The sequence below is a fragment of the Anser anser genome (assembly GCF_964211835.1).
Source record: "Anser anser genome assembly, chromosome: 11".
Taxonomy (NCBI): Eukaryota; Metazoa; Chordata; class Aves; order Anseriformes; family Anatidae; genus Anser; species Anser anser.
In genome coordinates this window covers 15,596,894-15,616,695 of record NC_139732.1, presented here as the reverse complement: position 1 = coordinate 15,616,695, position 19,802 = coordinate 15,596,894, and the positions used below count along the sequence as shown (strand labels likewise).

At 41.2% G+C, this 19,802-nt stretch overlaps 1 protein-coding gene across 16 annotated transcripts in view; it reads right to left on the bottom strand.

The window, feature by feature from the left end:
• CDH11 (cadherin 11) overlaps positions 1-19,802 on the bottom strand; it is a 464,785-nt gene that overhangs the window by 70,331 nt on the left and 374,652 nt on the right. For all 16 annotated transcript variants that reach the window (XM_083794688.1, XM_083794697.1, XM_083794684.1 and 13 more), the window contains one exon: positions 11,570-11,720. The gene's annotated coding sequence lies outside the window, so the exon portion shown is untranslated. The remainder of the gene's footprint in view (positions 1-11,569; positions 11,721-19,802) is intronic.

The following is a 19,802-nucleotide window of genomic DNA, read 5'->3' as shown; positions in this document are numbered from 1 at the left end:
ACAAACAAAACTGCCATCGATGGTGAGAAGCACAGGGAGTGCATGGGATTGAGTCCTGCTCCTTCAGATCACAGACATCTGTTGCCACCCTAAAATCCTTCTGCCTTTTGGCTGGGAGTGCTGGAGGAACCGGCTAAGAACTCCCCTCAGCATTAGGGTACACGGTTTACAGTACATTGTGCCAATTTGAATCTCAAAGCACGATGTGGTCAAGGAGCCACTTAGAGCTTGGTAAACAGAGATTTGCAAAGCAAAACATGGAAAGTCATGTAAAATTGAAAAAGAGGAAAAAGAATATCAACTACGGGAGCTTACAGAAATAGGAGGTAAGCATTTCAGTTTGCAAGTTTCAGTACAGATATTTAGTTATGTAAAATAAACACAAAGAATCGCAGTGGTAAATATCTCACCCCACAGGAATCAGCTTAATTTTCAGCTCACAAAGCTGCTACGAAACTGAAGCTCTCCACGCTAGCTTTTGCTTGAGTTCTTTGACTTCAGGCTGCTTTGTTTGTAGGAAAAAACTCTCTTTGATGTTGGAATATTAGAAGGAGTGAAACAATAAATTTCCCATATTCTAATATCCAGACATCCTGAGCTTGTTCAAGGACCCCTTGATTCATGAAGGCAAATAATTAAATTACCTGAGCTTTGATCAAGGAGTTACTGCAGTCCCTTTTTGATGTAGAACGTGCCTGTTTGAAGCTCCAGACAGATAACTAGCTCATATGTTGTTTAACCCTTTTGCCACTAGTAGCAGTTTTTCGCAATGTTTTGGCATTTCACATTGAACACCACAATATCATTTGGAAATGCTGCTCCAATAGGAAATGCAATGAATATGTTAAATCCAATAGGATCTTCATGGAACATTTATTGAAAGGCTGGAACTCCCCCTCTGAAACAAGCTGCAAATATTTTTCAGCCAAGTTAATTTACCTTACTATTATACTTCGGAGGCTGCTCTTCAGATGGCGTATCACTAAGAACTTCTAAAAAACTTCTGAGAACAAGGGATTTTGCCTTTGTAATACAAGAGTTTTCATCACACTCAATGCTTTCCAAGTATTTCCCCCAAAAGGAGCATGAGTGGGCACACAATCATCTTGTCAGGTGAAAGAACACTCTTAAAACAGGAAAAACAAACACACAGATTTAAGGTTTTCATTTTTTCCCATCCTCAAATGCAAGTGGATGAAGTCACCTTTGCCACTAACAAGCAGAAGTCCTGTAAAACTGAAGAGAAACTAGAAACAAGTCCTGGTGCTGTCCTCTCCGCTGACTTGTAATCTTGAATGTGATTACTGAGCTAGAAAGAATTCCTCTCCATAAATGAGGAATTATGCTCCTCTTTGTTCATTCCAGGATTCTTCTGGGACATGGGGAGGTTACTAAAAGTGTGTAATTAGAAGGCATAATTAATGTATAGGGATCTCTTAGTCAGTTCCCCATAAAGCTTCAGCAACGTATATGCACCTAATCTTAGCAACAGTTCCATGGATTTTATGGAAGTGACTTCACCGGACTACTGAGAACCATGGAAGAACTGTTTTGCAATGGGAGTTTTTCTGGTATAGTTCATGGCAGAAAGGTGTCTGTCCTTCAAGGCACAGCTGTGAAAAGCATTCCTGTCATTCAGACTGACATCTCAATTCGTAAGGATACAGGATTAAGGAGGCATAATGAATATGCCTGGTTTACTAAAGATAACAGACAAATTATTTTGGGCCATGAGGATGTAGATAGAAATTCATGTCTTTATGTTTAAAACACTTGATATGTTATTTAAAACTTGGTATGTTTCTAATTTGTTGGAAAATAAAGCTGGGGGCCTTTTATAAAGCCCAAAGTGGAGATCTGTATAATCAACTCATATAAATGAGAAAGGAAGTTATGTGTATAAAAATTCATCTTTTTTTTTTTTTCCCCATTAAGTCACTAGAGCTGCTTCATATCTGACTTAAAATACTCCTTGTAACATTATGGAAAACCATGAAAAGGAGGAGCTGCTGATCTCCAATTCAAGAAACAATTAGCATTCATTAACTCAAAGTAATAAAGTGCCTGAGGCATTTGTGGGTTAAATATCATCTACTTTTAACCACATGGAAACAGTTAAAACACAAGCTTTTCTGCCGTTTACTTTGAATGATTTCATTTCTAGTAAAAATGGATTTAATTTCCAGATGGGGTATACCTTTGGGCAACAATGTTCTTTTCTTTTCCAGCAGACAAAATGATTTAACAATACCAGAAAATCTTTTGTACACATTATTAATTTCATTTACATTATTTTCATAATAAAGTTCATGGTATCAATGGCCTGTTTTTTTGTCTTGTATTTTTTTTTTAAGTCCAATTTTTGTAAGGTCTCCCATTACATATAGCTTTCAAGAAATAACTTGCTAGTCTTTTATTTCTGCAAGGAAATATCATGAAGTCTAAGTTGTTCCACAGACTGTATATGGTGGTAGTCAGAAACAGGACTTAATGGCTGTGAGAACAAAATAGAGATTTGTACCCAGCTCATCGAAATCTGATACACGTAGACAATCTGGTTCAAGTCTGCTGCAGAGGATGGCCTACAGAATCTTATGAAGGCAGCAATTACAGCTAGCATACTTTCTGACCTCCTGCTAAACATAAAAGAAGCAAGGTCATGACAACAAGCAACTGTCAAATCTTGGTAAGTATCAGAGCTGGCACTTTCTCTATAGACTTGATTATTTCAGCCAAACTCATTCCTTGTTCAATTTGATTGGATAATTAAACCAATATTAGTGCAATTTCTTACATATGATGGTGTATAGATGGCATTTCTAATGCAGGTATGATTAAAAACTGCCTTAGCCATGAAATCCACACCTCCACGCAAGTTCTGCTTAAAACTTAGTTAATGTAATAACCAAAACTAGTTTGAATTTCCATATGAAGGTCATTGTTCAGTAGCAATGTCAATTGAATAACCTCATGGATTCCAATACAGTTTCTCTGCTTTATTTCAGGATGACCAGACAGAAATTCAACCAGCAAAGTATAAATGTCAAATATATAGTTTAAACACGTCCGGGTCATAGAAGTAATTTTTGAAAGTCTGCTAACAATAACAACAAAATTCTGAGGATATATTAAATAAAGAGGGCATTGCCATTGCTTTCTCCATGTATTAATACATACTGAAGGGTACAGTAAGGTGGTACTCAATGTCAACTCAATGCCATTCAAAACAAATTAGAAGATTATAATTTTATAGTTTTACTTCTGATTTGCAGTAAGTGCTTTGATTTCTCCTTTCAAAGACTAGGCCAGCAGCCATCCATTAAGTTGTGACACTGTAGAATCATAGCACATCGCTGTAGCATGGAGTAAATCTTTGTGTTTCCTTTTTCAATGGAGTTCGTCGTGTCCTAGTTACATACAACATCTGCATATATAGATAAATGCTCTAAAGAAGTTGGTTGCCATTTTCTTTTTCATAAGACTGCCTTAATACCACTCAAACAGCACCAATACCACTTCAGACTTTGGTTGGTAATGAAGTAAATATATAGGAAGCCACTGAATGTACCAAGAATTTTTTATCATATCTTACTGCTCTCAGTAGAGCATTATACCTGCATATGGATTAAAAAAAAGAAAAAAAAAAGTAACGCGTGCGGAATGTAACTGGACAATAGCATCTACAAGACCATAGTGAGGGGGGTTTTATTACATTGCAGGCTAGGAATGGGAGGTCCTCATTTAATTCAGGTAGAAGTAACAGTCAAAGGAGAAGGTAAGTGTTGGATTATCTTGACCCACTCAATCAGAGGATTTCTTCACATTTGAGGATGAGGAGGGTAGTTCAGTGGAGGTGAAAAATGGGGGGAAAAAAGAACACTAGAAAAGTAGAGTCCACTGTACCTAATAAAATGGAAGTGACGGGAGAGCAGGGCAAAGCTGGCATTGAAAAGTGGGAAACTTTGAAGGTGAGAAGTTCACAGAGTATTAGATTGCATACTGTAAAGGGGGAACGGAAGCTAATAAAGTGAGGCATGAGAAATATCATCTAAACATAAGCAAGATCAATAAACTCAAGGAGATGATTCGGGAACCTGAGAAACCAGGAACTACACAATGCCTAGGAGCACAGGTTCAATCTTACCAAGGTCATATAGACATTAACCTTAAAGGCTGTGCATGTTTTATTTTAATCCAGATCATGCAGATGCCCTAGTTAGCTGTGAGGTCTCCAAATCAACCTTGCACTGATGAACAGAATGTGAACTGCAGTACAGAACTGGGAATGTAACTGAGGAAGGGATCATCTCAAGCTAGCTTCAATACAAGGATACGGCAAAAGAATGCACCATGGAAAATCACATAGAAGAGCGTCAAATTTAATACTTGGAACTTGACCACATATTTATAGTTTATGAACTTTTTTTTTTCGTATCAATATTGAGAAATCCACAATTTTAAGGACAGAAAGAACTTTAACGACCATCCTAAGTGTGACCTCCAGTTACTCATCTTGCTACCTAATCAGCCCTTTTGTATGTAAATGGATAAATTGTTTGTATGTTGGCATTTGGCATTTGCCAATGCCTGCTACATTTCATTCTTGCTTTAGAAAAAGAAATGCTATGTAAATTACAACCGTGCTAAAAAGAATCAAAATGCATACTAATCAGCCATATTCTCTGAGCTATACCGGCTATAACTGGAATAGGAACAAATAAAATGGCAACAATCAGCAATGGACAAAGTCTTCTATTTGAATCAGGGCCCCAAATAAAATTATTATGCAGCTGCTTTTCAAAATTTTGGAACCTCTTACGTCTGGGAGAAATTGGATTTGAAACTGTGAATGAACGGTAACTTTCACTAATGTGAAATGTTAAAGAACTTCACTGAAATTTCAATTGCAAGCAAACATGCTGAAAGAGAATGGGAAGGAGAAGCTATCTTTAAAAATATCTGATCACTGTATGCATTGGGTAAAAGTTTGAGCGATTCTTCAGTGACATCAGAGTGGTCGTCTCTGTAGTTAGTGATGGTTGCATGCAATACGAAACTGGAAGTTCTGATCACTGTGCTGCACCTACTGAACTAACCGGGCAGCACTCAACTGTGTTACTATTGGTCATTCCTCAGAGAAAGCTTACAGACATTTCAGCTCTGACTAGAAAGTACCCTGTACAATGCACTGAAACCTTGTCTTGACTGTTGGTCTAAAATGAACTGAGCAATACTTAGAGACAGTTAACTACAGTCAATATATGGTCGAGTCTGCTGAAAGGAAGGGCTACTTGTTGAAATCACTGCTCTGAGAAGTATAAGATTTTATCTTAAAATGTCAAGTGTGTTCTCTAATGCTAATGAGACCAGTTGTTCTTTTTATTGGTTAAACACCATTTGAAGTTCTACATTTATGTCAAGATTTATCTCAGATAAAATTATTAATTTCAAGAATTAGATATAAACTTTCTGAGTGTCATAATTTAAGTTGGGATTTTTTTTAACCTGTTGCCTTGCTTAAAATTCTCTAGTAACCCACAAAAATAATTTAAAATATATACATGTGAAATGAAAATAGATGTGCATGAAGCGCACGTAAATTGCAGATATGTACACAAGGGTATGCAACTAAGTAGCTCTAAAAAGGATCCAAGGAACCTTATCTGGGAGCTGGTACAGTTACAAGGTATTCTGCTCTATACTTAAAATTTTTGTTTCTAGTAATCCAATATCAAATGCTGGCCAACTTTGCAAAAACTCTGTTTCTTTTGTTTGCCTTACAATGTCTACATACAAAAGAAAAAAAGGTTAGTTGATAAAAGATGAAAGGAGTCACACAGTTATTCATTCAGCCGCCAAGATATTTGAGATAATTACTTTAAATCAAGAAGGGACAGACCATTTAAATTTATGACTCAATGCCGACACATGCATGTATTAATAAAACAGTTAGCATTAATGGAAATAGGGTTTAGTCTCCTGATTCAAATAGAGCTATCATTTCTGGTTTATATTGAACTAATGACTTATCTTTGGCAGAATGATATGTATGCATGTATTTAACTATTTAACTTAACCACTGAGACCAATTAATATGTTTCTGAAGTTTTATTTTATTTTAAAATATATATCAGCAGCCTCACTGGGATAAAAATTATGTTGAACCAGAGTTTCTATGGCATCAGTTTAACCTTAAATGTAATGGAATATCTGATGATAACACTGTATAATATGAAGAATACTAAAACACAGTGCAGAAGAAAGAGCTCTTCAATGTGACTGACATTAAGGAACTTTTTAGCTTACCAAGCTAGCATAGACTCTGTATGATTAGGAGCTCGTGTGACAAGGAACAGGAGCTGCAAGTGAGTACACCATAAATTTAATTTCTACCCCACTTGCTAGCGTGAAGATAGAAGTGAAGAACAAAGCTGTGCACAACCATCTAGGTCAGGCTGTTTTCAAGCTATGGGGTAGTAACAATGCATGCTGGTACGGTAGCAAAGCTTGCACTAGTACACTGTACAAACGTGGAATGTAAGGGACCTAAATTCTTGGGGCCATCAAGCTCACAATGAAAATTCTGTGACTTGTGTTTTAAAGGGTTATTGAATGTAATTCTTTCTGCTCATCACTCTGGTCTTTGCGTATACGAGCCTGTGTCTCCATGCAATCATTGGGAGTTCAGTGGAAAGTCTCAGACCATACCAATACACTTACATGAAAGATTGAGTGTAATTACTGTCTAGATGGGCATTTCCTACCACTCACATTCATGTATCAAAGTTCTGTTCGATTTTGCCTACTTCAAGACTTCATGATCCACAATTGTATTTTATGTCAGTTTGCCTATAATGTGGCTACTGTCTATCTGTTGATGAACTATTAAAACATTATTATAATAATAAATTATACTTGGAAACCTATTGCAGCTTTGTTCACCAATCACTCTGGAAAAACCTGTCTCCTCTTTTACATTCAGTTACTCAGTCCTTTTCTTTTAATCCATTTACATTGATTTCTCCTACTCCAACTCTGCCTGCCATTGCATTACAATTAAGAATTCTGATGAACCCTTGCTGATTCAGAAGGGAGAGGGCTCTTACTCATTGCCAGACTTTGGTGAAAAAAGCACAAAACCCTCTTAGAATTTGCTTAAGCCAGCACTTTAAAATTGAAGAACTAAATTATGGCTCATGGAGCCAACAGAGCTCAGTGGGACTGGGATGTCTGAAAGCCACCACACCACCCAAGCAGTTATGGAAGAAGGCCTTCTGCCTTTGTCAAGCAAAATTAGCCCTAATGTCTCCTTCCCCAAGGGCACTGCTCAGCAGCAGGGGCTGGCTGCTCCAGATATTCGTCTCTGAATTCCTGCTGGCCTGTGAGGCACTGCTAATGTTCCAGTGATGCGTAATGTTCTGCGGAGGGCCTCAGACATGACTGGCAGCTCTGACTTTTCCACCCACCTTGAGAGCATCTAACAGAATAAAGGATGCTCCCTGCCTCGGAGCACAGCAGAGGATGGGCAGCTAATGGGTCTCAGGTTGCTCTTCACACCACAGCGCTCCTCAGCAAAGCGGTGCTCATTTCCAGTGCTGTAGTTACTAACACTCTCACGAAGAGCTGCTACTGTAAAATAATTCTTAACTAATATCTAAAATCAGGTGACTGATAGAAAATAGTACAATTAAGGCAACATCTTCCCCATTTTTGGCATCAAAATCATGGATAACGATTTCTATTAGACACATTAGCTTCTTTGGTTGCTTATTTGTCCAAGTGGATATAATATACTGTAAAACTGCATGCACCCTGTCACAAGTAGGTTATATTTCTTATACACAGGAATTTGACTGGTCTGAGTCAAACCCTGGCCTCCTGCCTGATGTGGAGATCTAGGGAAGAATGTGAGACCAGGACAGGTGGAAATGAGGCTCTGTTTGACCTGCAGTCACTTCAAATCTACTGTTAAGTACGTCCTTTCTGGTCAGCATGTGCAATGATGGGCTGTAACAATTTCTTTCTTATTCCGAGGTGCTAGAAGATACTGGGAAATGACTTAGGCTAACCTACTGCAGTTTGTCTGTTGTGAGCTCCTAGGTAAAATTTTACCTAGGTAAAATTAGGCCACTTTGGCCTAACGTGCCCTTCTACTATCCCAGATGGCTATATAGTATATCTCAAGCCCCGACAACATTGTCGAAAGCAAAATTTGTTGTTTCACCGTATCATTTTTTCTATCTTAAACTCCTCTCGGCATGGCGGGAGCTGACATCCCCGTTGAGAAAGGCAGAGAGGGGCGGCGAACCCCTGAACAGCCGCGGAGCGGGGCGAGGCCGTTTGCCTCTCGCCGAGCCACCGCCCCCGGGGCCGCGCCTCAGCCCGGGCCGCCGCCAGGCCGCACCCCGGCCCCGCCGCTCAGCGCGCCCCGGAAGGCGGCGGCGAGGCAGCGAAGAGCGGCAGCGCCCCCTGGCGCCCGCCAGTCCCCGCCGCCGAGCCCCGGCCGCGGCCGGAGCCCCCCCGGGTGCCGTGAGGGCAGCGGGGGCGGTGAGGGGCGAGCGGGTCGGGCACGGCGCTGTGCCGGCCTCCTTCCTGCGCCTCGGCACCCGGAGCCGGGACCCGGAGCAGGACGGCAGCTTCTCCTCAAGGACCGTGAAGGAGCTTTAGGAGTATTCGACGATGTTCCTTAACCGATAAGGGATAAAGTATATATATATATATATATATAAAACAACCTATGTGACAAAATTACAAGACTTAAGTGTAAACTAAGTCCTCGTGATTCCCATGGACAAAGAGAAGCCAATGGCCATCTCTCCTCCCTCTGCTTCCCTAAGCTTTGAGGTTGCGCCCAGCAAAGGGACCTGAAAACTGAAGTGTTGTTTTAAAAGAAATGGGTGCTGCACAGCAAATTACAGACAGGTTTTTTGCTTATAAATACTCACAGAAAAACTCAGGCACTAAAAAGAAAAAAAAAAGTCTAGAAAGTATGTTCCTAAACTGTTTCAAATTAATTGATTCCAGATGAGACCTCTGTTTCTCACACACTGAAGATATTTCGCTGAACGTCCAGCGCACAAAATGGATTCAAAGTCGTTTTAGGGGGCTCACCAAGAAAGGGCAGGCAATAGTTTTAAGTTTGGAGTTGCTTTAAATTTCTGTGGTGTCTGTGCTAGAAATAACTTCTGAGATTATTGTAGAAATCTCAGCAATAAAAATATTTACCTTATACGTGCTTTCTTTAGTTACAGCATTTGCAGAAAACAAAAGATTTAGCCTCAAACTACTGCAACTCTGAACTTCACGTATGTTACTTACACTAAATTGAATTAAGTATGTCAAATTTTGTCAAAATGGCGTATTAATTGAAGTTGAAATCATATGATATAATTTAAAGCATTTGATCAGATGAATCACAAAAACGGTTCAAATCTTTGTAGTTTCCCCACATTGTTATGCAAAAGAAAATTTAATTTGATTGTTCTGTGTCTCGGTCATCCATTTCCAGACATATTTCCTTCTCAAACTGTGCTGATGAATCGCAATGACTTCTCTCTTGATATACTCTACTGTAGCAGCTTCTCTGGTAATGAAGTAATCTAGTTCTTAGTGATTTTTTTGGACGGACAACACTTAAAATTTTAGCAAAGTTGAAGCTGGTGTAGAGTGGTCTATAAATAGTACATTCTGCCCATGATCATTCCCTGATGTTCTAGTGCAAGGCTGAGGTTTAAAAAAAGAAAAAAATAATAATCCCATTTCAGGGCCTAAGAACAAGAATCTGCAGGAGGAAAGGTGCCATTTAGTTAATATTCTTAAAGAATTTCCAGTTCTTTTATTGAAGATGTAGTTCTTTGTTCTGTAACTTTTTTTTTTTCTGTTCTGCAAGAGGAAGAACTGCTTTAGAAGTACAGTCACAAACTTGTTTCCTATAGCGTAGTAGACTAAGAAATATGCTAGAAAAATGTTGTGTGTTAAGGCATGAAGCCCCAAACTAGACCTTCTGCTCTCTATCTCCCTACTGTTCTCACTGTCTGTCTCACAACATGATTTGCACTGCTCTGCTATGAAAATGCTGTTTGTAAGCAAGCATCTGCAATTCCACTTCCATGTACCTCTATATATCTCTCCTTATAAAATCATCCAACGGATTGAGTACAGTCATCGATTTGCGTTTCAAATCTCAGTGGAGAGAACTGAGGCAGATGTCAGATTAATTATTGCAGAACTTCCATATTGAAAGCAAATTCACTTATTGATATAGGGTAGCCAGCATAGAAAAATGGAACAAAGTCTCTACCTGGAGAAATCACACACACTTTGGAAACACTGAAGCAAGCACAGGAGCAAGGGAAGGGGAAAAAAGACAGACACTCAGTAACGTCTGAGTGTTTGCTTCCCTGCTTCTGAATCTGTTGGTGCTTTCCTCACTCAACAGTTTCATTATGAAAGAGTTAAAAATATTTAATTTCTTAATAGAGTCTGCACAGTCTGTATCACCATCACAAATGAACAGGAAGAAAGTCTTTCCCGGGGAGTTACTACTTGCTGGAATGTGAAAAAGAAATGAGCATTCTGCTTATAAAAGGCCAGTTTCTGAATTAGTGACCTCATTTGCTAAAGAGGTTCCTTTGTCACAGATATCTTAGTAGGTAAATACTGTGTTACACAGCCACACTGTCCTTTGTAGCAATGGTACAAAGAAGATCTCCTAGCATATACTGGTTCTCTGCTCAGCAAATGAATATTTAAAAGAGTAGACAATAAAGGGGGACTTCTATAGAAGGTAAAGGCATTTGTATCATGATGTCAGATTGCTATATGTGCTCCCCAGGGACTGCACAGGAAGCACTTTTATTCTAAAACTTAATGGTATTTATGGGGACCCGCAGCCCGATCTATTTTACCTCTCCTGGGGATGTGCTTAAGCACGTATCACCCAAGAGTCTAATGCTTTTTGGACTAGCCCGAATTAGAGACAGATACCATTTTGGTACCTTGTGAATAGTAATGCATTTGAAAGCCAGCAAGCAAATTAAAAAAAAAAAAAAAAGATATAAATCAAAGTCTTTCCCTCTTTTATTCCGGGTAGAGTACCCTTCATTTCATGCACTCATAATTTCTGCATATACATTTCATGCCTGGGAGCTACACTGCAAGTAAAAGATTTTCAGTTCGGGGCTTTCAATATCAGCTTATCCGGAGGAACATTTTAAAACGGGCAAACGCTCGCCCTCCCCCTCTCCGCCCCCCGGGGGCAAGATTTGAAAAAAAAAATAAAATAAAATAAAAGCCAAACACAACCCAAACCCGAACCCAAACCCCCAAAGAACCCCAACGTCTGCCTCCCCTCTCCGGGGCCGTCGCGCCCCTCGGGCACCCGCCGGGCTGGCTCCGAGCACGGCCGGGGGCTGGGGGCGCACCTGCCTGCCCCTTCCCCTGCCCCAGCCCCTGCCCGAGCCCCGCCGCCAAGTTTCGGATACACAGACGGACGGACGGACGGACGGACGGACGGACAGCCGCGCAGCCCCCGCCAGCTCCTCCTGCCCCGGCCCCGGCCGCCGCTCACCTGCGCGTCCAGCGGGGCCGGCCGCTGCCCGGGGCCGCTCGGGCGGAGGACGAGGAGACAAGTCCCATTCACAAGTCGGCGCTGGGCAGACGCGGCGGCATCTTCAGCCTATTACACTCCACTGGCAGCGGCTGCTGAATGAGGCTCCGAGCTAGCGGCAGGAATTAGAAAGAGGGAGGGAGGGAGGGGAAAGGGGAGAGGGAGGGAGAGGGAGCAAGGGGGAGTGAAGCAAGATTAGAGGAAGGGAGAAGCTGGAGGCTGTTGCTTCTTCTCGATTTTCTTCTCCCTCCCCCTCGCCCCCGGAGGCACGCGAACCCCCCGAGCCCTCCCTCCCGCAGGGCGCCGCGTCCCGGCGGGGCGCAGCGGGGGCTGCAGGGGCCGGGCGGGGGGCGCCGAGCCCCGGGCGCTCTTTTTCCCTCCATCCCCGTCCCCACGGCGTCCCCACCCCACGGCTCGGCTCCCCTCGGACACGCAGGCACCCACGCACGTCCACATGGGGACGGGGCCGCCCGTGGTGCTGTGCCATGGGGCTGCGGGGAGATGCCCCGACCCTGCCCTGTCACCGCTCCTCTGCAGGCAGCCCAGGACTACCCCACGGTGGTGGGGTCGCCGTGGGTGGGCCTGAGCCCACAGCAGCGACCAGGGCACGGCAGGGTTTACACAGCACCGTGGGGCTCTGGTGCCCATGGGGCTCCCCACAGCCACCCCAATACGCAGACGGGGAAGTCATCTCAGGTGGACAAACAGCAGGAGCATTTTGTGCTGAACGCAGTCGTGTCGCCTGTCATAACCAGGCGTTTCTCCGAGGGGAAAGAAAAAAGTTTCCCAAGCGTTTCTAGATTTGGAAGATCTCGGTCTGCATAGCCCACACCCTGTCGGGCTGCCCTCGAGGCACAGGGCTGACCTCCTCCTCACGCACCAGGCCCCGCGGCTGTGGCTGCGTCTAGCTCCGACTTCCTCACCTCAAGGACAAGCCCTGGGCACGGTCCCCAAGCACATCCCCTCGGATGGAGGGGAGCTATGCAGGGCGAACCGCACAAACCCAGCAGCAGCACACTGTGCCCTCCTGCCCTGTCCACACCAGCACGTCGGCCTGCCAGGCTGCACTCACCCCTCAGCTCCCCCATGGCAGCTGAGGCGGCTCGCCATAGTGGGTGCCATCGGCAGAGCAGGGCGGGGAGGGATGCACGGCTCAGCCCCTCCAGAACCAGGATGCAAATGTCTAGGTACATCTTTGTGAGGATCATCTGGCCATCCTCAGGCAACCCACCCGTCCGTTCATCCCCCACACCACAAGGCAGCACTCACGCTGCTCTGCGATCGCACCGCTCCTCGGCCCTGAAGAACAAGGCTTTTATATTCTGTGGTTAATTAGCTCTGCCAATAACTCCAGGCAAAGGAAAAAAAAAAAAAAAGAAAAGAAAAGAAGAAAAACTGGCACAAAAGCTGCCACTGTACAAACAAAGAATTTGGAAGGAGGGAAGCTGATAAACAATGCAAGGAGGCCGGGGCACACTGAACTTAGCCCAGCGAGCGGCGAGCCCTGCCTGGTGTCAGCCCCAGGGAAAGAGCCGCAGCCTCCTCCTGCCTGCAGAGCTGGGGGGCTGAGAATTCAAGCTTCAGTTTGCTTTAGAGAGATGTCGGGAGTTCGCAATTCAACCCACAGAGGCACCGGGGCCTGCCTTTACCGGGAGGTGGGAGGGCAGGTGGGCTCTGAGGCAGCATGGGGTGCCCAGGCAGTGCCCCACAAGCAGGCCCTGGGGCCTGAGCATCTGAGCGCAGTGCCCGCTAGGCGTGAGGAAATCAGCTGCTGCTGCAGAGAACTTGGAGCTTGGGACAGACAGGGAAAAACAGGGAACATACCAGAAATACCCTGGGCTGAGCTGAAAGTGTGAGGTAACCAGACAGCTAATTAATTGGTACTGAAATACTAAAGGCTTTATTTGGACAGGAAAAGGGCTGTGGTGGTAGGAGAATTAGTTTTAGGGAAGAAGTGGTTTTTGATAGGAAATTTGAAGAGTAATAAATTACTATCAAGAAATAAAACATGAAAAAAATAGCATTTGAGAATGTATTTGAGGAAAAGTAGCTGAGGAAGGAGGGTAATACACATTAATTTGGAACAGTTCTCTCCAGAAATTGTTTTTGGAGAGAAAATATGAGAGGAAAGGAAATGTCTCAAAATAGTTTCATATAGTCCCAGCCCAAACCTATTGACTTTAATGGGTCATCAGTCTCCTGTGATGATAATATGAGAATTACCATTTGTTTTCTTTACGGATACACTGCAGCAAGCACTGCTTAGCACAGCTCTGCTGCTGGGCTGCCAAAATCACCACCTAACTAAAGCCCAGGGCTGGACAGTTGGCTGAAGAATTTTTCCCTTTTTCCTTTTTCTTGCTGGCTTTAGCAGCACAGTGGAGGGGATGACTTTTCTAATTCCCTTTTTTAAACTGCTGAGATCAGGGTTTTTTTGGATATAAAGGAAATGTGAAAGCAATTTCAATCTAATTAAGCATATACAATAGGTACCCATAATATTCTCTAGTCAAAGACCGTATTGATCTATAATGAAAGGTTTCATTAATTCCATTCGAGGAGGCATGTTAACAAATGAGTGTAGTAACATCTGATCTGATGAGTGGCTTGAGTTTCCTCCCTTCCTTCTGCACTAAAATCTTAGAGTAAAGCTAATCAGATTAGCTATCTTTTTTCTTTTATTTGTCCATCTTCCTATAGGATCTAGAGATAGAAGGTCCTATCTGCAAACAAAATTAAAACAAAACTCCTACTGAAAGCTATGTTTGCATCTCTGTGCTAAGTCCCAAGTCTGATTACATTAATAATCAGTGTGGAATTCATTTGACCTAACTTAAGCCATTTTAAAGTTAAGTATCTAATAGGCTATCTCTACTAACATTTAATGTCAATGAAAAGAAGTCCCTCTGGGAAGGGCCGCTAGCTGGAGATACCACTCTCTACTTACTGAAGGTTCTGAAAACTAGCTTGGACTGGAAACCTACCTACAACCATCTAAAGTAAGATGAGTCCTATTTATTTATTTATTTTATGAGATACAGAAAATAAGAAATGGTCAAACAAAAATCAGTGTATAGTGCTGGTAAATGAGGACATGTGGCATGTTCCCTTTACTAGAGACTGTATTCAGGCAGTTCTAAACAACCCCGCCATCATTTCAGCAGAACTTCTGCACAGAGGCCTTGCACAAGATATGACAGTGGTTCACATCAAGAGAAACGTGCAGGGAGGAAGGGTACCCCAGACATCTGCAGAACTACTCAGCTGAACTTCTAGCAGCTCAGTGCTCACGTGTGTACTCACAACATGTTAGATGGAGATCTTCACAGACTGCCTAAGTCATGCCTTGCCATTTCTACCATACACAAAGTTGAGGAAAACAGGATAAACTATTGCAAAGTTCTGCCTTTGCTGACTGTCTCTCCTGGCTGGGGATGCTTCACCTATGAAGCCTTAGGCTAGTTACTACCTTTACTAATGGCGTGTTGCAGCCACTGTAAGTTCCACATGGACAGTATCAGATTAACCCCAGATTAAAGTGAGAGAGCTTTCTAAATACGGTTGCCACCTCCCTTTAGAAAATGTTAGATGTGAAACAAAAAAGCAGGCCTCAGCTAACCGGCTGCCATGGAAGTCACAGCTGCTTGAAACCTGGTGGCAACAAGGAATCAGTGTCAGACATAAATAAAGGAAGTTTATACATATTTTAAACAGTATTTATTTTTGCATATCCATGTATTTAGGTTAAGAACATCTGTGATAACAAATCTATGAAACCTAAAAAAAAGGTTTCTATATCTACCATGGGCTTACAGATTTTGAAGTTTGTTAAAATTCTGCTCATTGCTTGATAAATTCACCCATTTATCATTTGAAAATAAGCCAGCTGATTTGTTTTCAAAGCATCTGAAGGGGTACATGCACTTCTGCTAATTGAATCATTGTTCTAGGAAACATTGCAGCTGAGTTCATGAAATACACATAAGCAGGTGTATCATAAGTTTACGGCTGGATATTTGTATCTGTATGAAAAAGCTTGAACTGTGAACTTCAGACACTGACCTCTGATAAGCCTTCCACAGTTCCAAAGATTATATCAACGTCTTATTTACTCAATACCTTGCACACACCTACACAGTAAATGTGAAAGAAGACTCCTCTTTCCATGTTTTGACCCTGTTTTCTCCAGGCCTTACAGGTCCTTTACCCATATGGCTTCCAAGAGACTCCCTCCCTTCTCAGCTACCTTTAACAGACCTGTAATTTCCTTCACTTTTCTTCTCCCCTGGAAAGTATTAGAGATTTAAAAGGCATATTGCTAGCAGCAGGAGCTGGGAGTTCAAGAAGAAACAAGAGAGACAGTGAAAGAGAAGGATAGAAGAGAGTCACAATAAAAGATACTCCATAGACTGAACAAAGTTTTTGTTCCAAATGCCCTTCAAGTTCAGTGTCATTCTGCTAATGAAACAAAGCCAAATTTGCTTCCTATGTGAAAATGCAAAAGGCAAGCAGGACTGAAGGAGAAAGGAAAAAAAAATTCCTAATGACCTCCAAAAAAGGAAGACTAATGAAAGCCACAGTACCAGCACAGTGAGAACACTAGCGTGCAAAATGAGCATAACTTAACAAAAGTGTGCATCTTGGGGTGAGGGAACAAGGCTTTTGTTCAATGCAGAACAGACATTTCAAAACAGCCATTATCTAAAGCTTCTCAGCCCCCCCCCCTTTTTTTTTTCCCCAATAACAAATGTCTTGCTTGTGGAAATATTTGAGAAAGGTTAAAACAAAGACAAAAACATCATGAAAAAATGTTCGAGCACAAAATATCAGATACATAAGCTATCCCCACAAAGTTAACAATATACCAGTGTGTTACTTGAAGCACTGAAACCTGGAGAGAAAAGGGAATTTTGAAGTGGGAAGAAGCTGAACCATAGAAATACTACAGTCATAGAAATAGTGCTAAAAATATATATTCCAGATGTGCACCTGGACCTTCCTCCAAATGCACTAGCTGTACAGACAAATCATCAGCTTGAGTCACCTACTCCAAGTGGTGCCCATGGCAGCACTCTCAAAAGCAGAATCGATGTTCAAGGAGGCATCCAGATTTGGGGTTTGGTTATCTCCTCTCCCTGTCCACTACACAAAAAAAAGGCCTCATTCCTATACCAGAGAAAAACAAAGTTCTTCCCATTAAACTGATGTTGAAGCCTGGCCTGATATCATTCAACATTTTAACTCATCTTCATAATGAAGATGAAAATCCTCATCTTCAGTCAAGCCCAAGTGGGCAGACATGGGCCACAGGTTAAGAACCTGCCTATCCATCAAAGACAACACAACTGAGTCCAAAATGGTTCAAACTCCAATACAAAAGTCTATTTTTCTCCAGTTTTCAGAGAACTTTTAATGCTAGGTTTGTTTTTATTTGATTTTGATGAGGGGAGCTCCTTATTTTATAAAATCTAAGGAAATGGTTTGGCATGTACTGAGCATAGAAAATGAGACATTTCTGTCACTGTCTGAGCTTTGAGACCATCCTACCCTGAAACAGGATCCTTCAGGATCTTTTGGGGCTATTTTACTCAATTTTAAAAACTGCTGTGATAAGGATGCAGCAGCATCCTTGGCCATCATCCCATCTCCTCAGCTCTGTTAGGATGTACTGAAGAGCGGGTGGGACTGGATGAGTCTGCTGTTATCTTGGGAATGGGTCTCTCAAGCTTGGGAAATCTCCAGAGGCACCCAAGACAGTCTTTTTTGGGTTACAGAGTCGACCCAATCAAGGATCAAGCCTCAGATGTGTTGTTTTTACAATACTGAAATACATTTTCAAAGAATAGTATTCATAAAGGCATTAAATGAAAAAATACTGCATGCAAGGGGTCTGGTGACCAATGTAGATTTGCAACTATAGACTATTTATAGTTCCAAATTAGCATCAAAAAATTACAGCACAAAAGAATTCAGGAGGGGAGAAAAGGCGTAAATGGTAAGTCAGACAGACCTCATAAACATTTGAATTTATCAGTGTATTTTCCTAATAAGTTTTCAGAAATATAAAACAGAAAATTAAATTTTTCGTTTAGACAAGGTATTATTTAGTTAGGAACTTGAAGCTCATTTATTTCTGACACTGCACATTAAAAGAGAAAAATGCATTTCTATATATATGTACACACACCTGTGTGCATGGCATTGTCCACATTGACTGTCAAACAGGATGAGGCCTACAAATAAATTCCTCTAGTTTATTCACTTTCTAGTTTTAATGGAGAAAATAGCTTATATAATTTATTAGAAAATAAATTTGAAAAAAAAATCACTACATCTTACTAGAGAGCATGCACAGCTTGAACACACATCGCTTGATAGTAAAATATAGCATAGTTAAATTGGACATAATTGCATCTTTTAATTTCATTTCTGGATATCAGTCATTTTGTACAATATGTACTGTACGATTAATGATTATGCTTCTTCCAAAACATAAGTAAAAATACATAGTCTTCACAATTTTGTGTTTTCTGTTTTCCTGTTTTGTCTAAACAATATGCATTTGTTAGAATATACTTCTCCTCTGCTATGAATACTTTTTCCATGTATATTGGATATATCTAACATCAGTTTGCAAATAGTCCAAACTGTGTCCAAGAAGATTTAAGAGAGAATGATGTTCCTGTAATCTCAGCTGCTAACCCTTCTGTACTGACGAACACCAGGCAGTCATGCTTATCTAGCACAAAGATCTTTCTTCATTTAATGCCCGCAGCTTGAGATAGTCAATCTTGCCCAGCATGCGCCTCAAGTATTTCAGATTTTTATTTGTGATTTTTGTGTATGTCCCCTTGCTATTCCAGGTACTATGAGTCAGTAGCTACTTATCTATCCATACAAGGCCATAATCAAAGGCATTTTTACACCAGTATATGAATGACCATGTTGCATAGATCCAGGAGATCAATCACTATCATGACTGCAAGAGTTCAGTAAACAATTATAAATTGAGCTGTTATATACAGACTAGCAAAATAATGACAAAATGATAAACCTTTAGCCATAAATTCTACTTTAAGCCATATACAACACTGAACCAAGTGATATGCTATCACTGCATTAACATCTATCTGCTACTGAAAAAAGTACTGTCATTTCTCTCTAATGAGCTGAAGTGAGTAAAAATGTTATAAAAAGAAATATAGATTTGCTTGACTATTTAAAGTCCACAAGATTATAATTCTTTAATATTGCTTTTATCAGAAGATAAAAATATAACTAGACTTAACAGTTTGTCAGATGAGTCATAACTAAAAACATTAGATGATTCACACAATAATCAATCACAAAACAAGAAAACAATCTCAGTTATTAAACTTGATGAAAAATGAAATGGCACTGCTTTACTATAAACCTGCCATGTGGTTTAAAATTTCATTGATCACTAAGTGCAAGAGCATACTTTTTTAAAAAAAATCCTATGTATAATAAGCTACCATTTTGCTTGAATTCAGATAATTATTTAAAGAGTCTAGTAATATTTTTTCTAAATTTCCAATAAAAAACAATACTGCACAGCATTTTAGTCCCACGTACAAGTAGGTCAAAGGGCTATAAATCACACAGTGAGGGGTGATAAGAGGCATGCTTGAAAATGACAGGTTTTACTTGAGGAAGCTCAGATATACATTTATCTTTAACTGGTGTCTAGATAAATGACCTAACAAACTTCTAAGAAAAAAAAAAAAAGTATCCTTTAGACATCTATTAGAAATCAGTACAAACATTCAGGTTCTGCATCTGAAAGAGCATGAGAAGGGAGATCTCAACAGGGCATGTCCAATAACTGCAGGAGTTGGGGAAGGCTCTGCATTGACTTTGGTGAGCTTTGGATTAGGCCCAGTAGCTTCACAGCATCCGCACATGGGATTGAACTAAATGAGCTGCTTTCATGCTTTCAGCAACCAGCAAGTGCTTGTGAGAAGACGTGTTGGCCAGTCAGTCTTCAACTGCACATCTCAACTCATCACACAGGTCCACTGTGCATCTACACAGTCCAACAGCCACTACAAACATACCACCACTGTTACAGGGATGAGGTCACAGCAATGGTCATATAAACTAATGTAAACAATTCTTATCTGACTTACATTTTGGATTTCAGTTTCATTTGTGATGTTTCCCTGGTTAAAAC